At 50.5% G+C, this 5,286-nt stretch overlaps 1 pseudogene; it reads right to left on the bottom strand.

Annotated features, from left to right (window-relative positions):
* Nucleotides 1-320: 320 nt before the first annotated feature.
* On the bottom strand, nt 321-2,434 carry LOC149355060 (uncharacterized; annotated as a pseudogene).
* Between the last annotated feature and the right edge of the window lie 2,852 nt (nt 2,435-5,286).

Genomic DNA, 5,286 nt, shown 5'->3' with positions numbered 1-5,286 from the left:
CGTGCGTGCGTGCGCGCGCGTGTGTGCATGTGCGTGCGTGCGTGTGTGTCTGCGTGTTTGTGTGTGCGCGCGTGCGGGCGTGCGCTTATTGCACTTTTGTATTTTGGCATGTTGTGGTTTCTTTCAATGCTCACTCCTATGTAAGTCTGAGTTTGGACGAATAGTATAAATAAATCAACAAATAAAAAATAAATGAATAAATATTAAATAAATAAATCAACAAACTGACGATAGCACTACGCTAACCTCTCGCACCGTCTATCAGAATCCTCGTCAGCCATGCAAGTCGTAGTAGCACAAGACCTTTATTCGGCCATAATTTACAGGCCGAGCATGTCGACCGCCTGGGCGACCAGAAGTCGCTGTTCTTCCTCCCCTTCAGCGCCAAGCCAGTCGAGCCAGGTGGTGATGAATAAAGAAGGTGGGGGTTAGGAACCGGACTACTGAGCAGCCGGGCAATAGAAGAGGAAATATGCCAGGTCCACATAGATACAGGGGCAGTTGGGACAGGAAGGGTCAGATCGATAGCGATAGAGGAAGAGGCGGGACGGGGTGATAACTGCATTCATTTGGATGTCCCGAAGAAGGCGAGCCTCCGGCACCGTGAGCGATGGATGAGGGGGAGGGTAAAGGCATTTGTCTAGGCGGAGCTCGAGGAAGACCTCTTTTATGGAGCGGCGAAGGGCGAGTCTCCCACCGTCCTCCGAGGGCATGGGCCAGGGGATCAACGGTGGCCGGAAAAGTGTGTCGCGGGCGAGCTGATGGGCCAGCTCATTGCCGTCAATCCCTGAATGCCCAGGGACCGAGCGGAGGAAAACGATGGAAGGCTGCAGTGCGGAGACCGCTCGTTCGACCTCCTGTTGGAGAGAAGGGGTTAGGGTGCGTTCCTGTATGTGATGTATAGCGGCTTGTGAGTCTGAATAGACTGTGTACTCTTGAAGAGAGGGAAGGAGAGCAAATGACTGAAGGGCATCTGCAATGGCGAGGACCTCGAGGGACAGTGCATCCGGAGGATGTAGATACGGCCCGCTGGTGTGGGTTTCAGGAGCGGGGAGGTGGGGATGGTACAGGGCGTAGCCGCAGGAACCTCGAGGAGCCACGAAGGAGGCATCCGTGTAGGCTACACCCTGGGTATCAAAGAGAGGGGAATGGTGCTGCGCGGCCGCATGACGACGACCGACGTGCAGGACGGGGGACATGTTGGTCGGGAGGGGGAGGATACGAAGATTGGGAGCCGGGGTTGGAATACGAGAGGTAAAAGGGGCGATAGGAATGGGCGAGATACCCTCTTGAGTCAGTAACCACTGACCCTGACGGGTGAGGGAAAGGCGGGCAAGCTGCGAGTCACGATGGAGAGAGAGAAGAGAACGGAGAGGGTGAAAGAGGCCTGTGGCAAAGATCTTAGCGGTAGAGGTAGTGATAGGGAGGTTGAGAGCTGCCTCGTAGAGGCCCACAAGGGCAGTCTCGAGAGTGTTAAGTTCAGTCTGATTGAAGGAAATGTAGGGTGCAAAGTACAAGACCTTGTTCAGGGCCAGCGCGTGGGCAACTCGGCACGCATGAGCCTCGTGGAGACCTGAGCGCCGAGTGACCACACGCCGCAGTAGGCGAGTTACGGACTGGCAGGTGCTGACAGCGTGGTGGAGGGCTTGCACGTTCTTGGCCGCATGCAAAGGAAAGCCAAGAACTTTGCACTGCGGGACGACAGGAATGGGAGAGCCAGAAAGGTGGAGAGAGACGAAGTGGTTGTGTGAGCGCTGGTATCAGGAATGGTTGAGAAGAAGCTCGGATTTTTCAGGAGCAGGAGAGAGGCCAGAGGTGGTGAGAAAGGAGTCAATGAGATCTAGGCCATGTTGCAGGGTGTCCTGTAGATGACCGGGGGAGCCCGGCGAACACCACAGAGTGATGTCATCGGCGTAAAATATATGATGCAGGTCGGCAATTTCAGCTAGCCGGGAGGCGGGAGGGGCCATAGTAAGATTGAAGAGGGATAGGAGAGAGAAGAGCACCTTGAGGAGTGCCACGGGTGAGGTGGTGGAGTCGGACAGATGGGTGTCTACTCGAAAGCGAGCCACACGTTTACAGAGAAATGAACGGATATAAGAGTACATGCGGGGGCCACAGTCTAGCGAGTCGAGTTGGGAAAGGATGTGGTCGTGGCAAACGCTGTCGAAGGCATTGCGAACATCGACAGTCACAAGTGCGTGAATTTGAGTGGGGGTAGGTGACAGAAAGGTGTGCTGGAGAATCAGAAACATCTCCTGTGCACAGACGCGGCGTCGGAAGGCGATGAGGGAATGGGGAAGAACTCCCTCGCCTTGAGAAAATTAGAGAGGCGAGTCAAGGCCATTCGCTCAAGGGTCTTACCAACACAAGATATCAGAGAGATTGGGCGGAGGTTAGAGAGAGAGGGAGGTTTGCCCGGCTTTGGAATCATAGAAATGAGGGAGGAGGTCCAGGAGCTCGGCAGGCAGCCGCTGTTCCAGGCCTCATTCTAGGTTTGAAGGAGGAATTCTTTGGCGCAGTCAGGAAGGTTGCGAAGTGGGGTATACGTAATGTCATCCTCACCATACAATTAGCACATTACCCCGACAAACTCTTTAATTAATGCAGTGCTTGGCTCGCCTGGGACGAGCTGCAACACCGGCTGGCCCTGTTGCGAAAAGCGCCATACCAACTTGGCGGCTGATACAAAAGCTGCACTTAAAGTGTTTCCTCATTCTCTTTGTCACTGCGCCATTCCTTCAGCCACTACAGAATTTATAGAATTTACGCGGGGGTTTAAGCACGAAAAAAGATAATTATGGCGGCAGATTTGATTGCCCCTACCTTAAACTGAGTAAATAAGCCACATCTCCGTCTACCTACCAGTCTTCTATTTGATATAATGATTACGTGCGACCTTCAAGGCGTTGTGCTTGAGAGTACCCCGGTGGCTGAAGAAAATCGTTTGATTTTGGATCTTATGCTTGTCAGCAATGCCATTTCTGAATACCATTTCTGAAGAACCCTAAAACGCTTGCTTTCGATGACCCTTTCCTCGCAAAAAATTGTACTGAGGTCGCTCAGTTTCTTGGGAGTGCCAAAGATATTGGCTTTGGGTTCTGTGTAGATGTAGAAGACTTGTTTGTTTCCGTGCCTCAAGATCCCCTTTTCTTGGCAGTCAAGGCATGTATAGAAGCAAATGGCGACGTCTCTTTCTAGAATTCTACAGACGTGTTTATGATAATTTCATCGTTTTATTAAGTTTTACTTCAGTTTCTTTTTCACTGTTGTCGACAGCCTGCCTTTTTTGCAGCACAATGGCATTTGCATTGGGCCCTGCGTACCCTTGTCACATTTTTTATCAAAAGTAGATAAACATCTGGATTGGTATTTTTAAGAGAAGGGGGGGGGTGTACAATGGTTTTGCGCGATGTTCACGATTTTGAATGGCAGTTTGCCAATATCCCACGAGAGAAAAGTATACAACAGCTGTATCGTAGCGGTACTAACCTATGGGGCAGAAACATGGAGGCTAACAAAGAGGGTTCAGATTAAGTTCAGGACAACGTAGCGAGCTACGGAGAGAAAAATGATAGGTGTAACGTTAAGAGATCGGAAGAGGGCGGAGTGGGTGAGGGAACGCACGCGGGTTAATGATATCTTAGTTGAAATCAAGAGGAAGAAACGGGCTTGGGCAGGGCATGTAATTCGAAGGCAAGATAACCGCTGGTTCTTAAGGGCAACGGAGTGGATTCCAAGAGAAGACAAACGTAGCAGGGGACGGCAGAAAGTTAGGTGGACGGATGAGATAAAGAAGTTTGCGGGGATACAGTGGCCGCAACTGGCAAAGGACAGGGTTAATGGGAGAGACATGGGAGAGGCCTTTGCCCTGCAGTGGGTGTAGCCAGGCGGATTATGATGATGATGACGACAATTTTGGGGTGTTTTTAAAAACACAAATATCCTCCACTTACCACTCTACAGTAGGCGAAGTTTTAAACTCCTTTGACACATTTGTACCTGGGCTGAGTTTTACCAATGAACTCGCTGACTCCCTGACGCAGCTGTTTTACAGTTTTTAGAAACAAAACTATCCTTCTGCGAAAGACACGTTTGATGGGTCTATTACCCTACAGGGAAAAACTGCGCAGAATGTTTACTACATTCGAATCGGGGCGAAATCACGGATTTGTGCTACGTAGAAGTCGACGGTGAGCAGGCAGTGCCGCGGTACGAAGCAGATGGAAGTTGATGAAGACGACGCTCTCCAAAGTGCAGCGCGAATGGGGTGCATTTTAACACCAGGGGTGTTGGCTGCGGCGATAGCCTAGCGGTCTTCCTGAGCGGTTCTTAAAGGAGATCTGTTCGCGCAGCCGCGGGTTCGACTCCCCGTCATGAATACTGATTCAATTTCTTTTTCGCTTTTTCAGGATTTGACTTGTAACTCAGCTCAAGGTCAAGTTACACGGTCCGTGATTGAAGCCCGAGGTCCCGTAGTGAAGCTTTGACTTCAAAAAGGATTTATTTCCATTCAATTTGGCGCTTTCCAAGACTGTATAAAGAGCAGTCGCGTCGCACTACATGGAATTGTCTCTCGTAAAATCATGCCCGCGTCAAATACGAAGGTTGATTTTATGGCTTAATGGTTTTATAGGTTTTAACTTCCCAAAGCGACTCAGGCTATGAGGGACGCCGAAGTGAAGGGCTCCGAAAACTTCGACCGTCTGGGGTTTGACTCGCACTGAGATCGCACAGTAAACGAGCTTCTAGCATTTCACCTCCATCGAAATGTGACCGCCGCGGCCGGAATCAGACCGGCGCTTTTCGGGTTCAGACCAAACGCCATAACAACTGAGCCAGCACGGCGACAAATTCAAAAGAGCTTTCAACGTCAGACAAGCCGGCTTTTGGTAGCGGGGTTCCCCTGTTCGGTCTTGATTGCAGTTTCTGAGAACCTGCTTCAAAATTCATAAACTGAAGCTTGGAACACAAAGAAAAGCTGGAAAAAGAAACCAACGGCCAAAAGCCATCGGTTGTACCATGCACCAGCCAACACAGCCTCGCACAACCTCAAGGAAGTAGCCAACAGGCATTGTGTTCCTGTTGTGTTTTCGGCGCCCAACAACCTAGAAAAGTTGTGTCCATATATTTGGAGATCCTAGGAAAAACATGGATCACAGATAAAACATTGCACTTAGCTCGTCAAGTGGTCCACAGGAGTAGTTTAGCTATTCCCATGACGTGTGGAAGGACTTATGTCGGCCATATTAGCCATTGCATCAATGAACGTTTGGGGAACACGCC

The sequence above is a fragment of the Amblyomma mixtum genome, chromosome 3 (genome assembly GCF_055824585.1).
Source record: "Amblyomma mixtum isolate Tamu chromosome 3, ASM5582458v1, whole genome shotgun sequence".
In the NCBI taxonomy this organism is placed as follows: domain Eukaryota; kingdom Metazoa; phylum Arthropoda; class Arachnida; order Ixodida; family Ixodidae; genus Amblyomma; species Amblyomma mixtum.
Note: the sequence above shows the minus strand (reverse complement) of the source record. Positions and strands in the feature narration are given on the sequence as shown.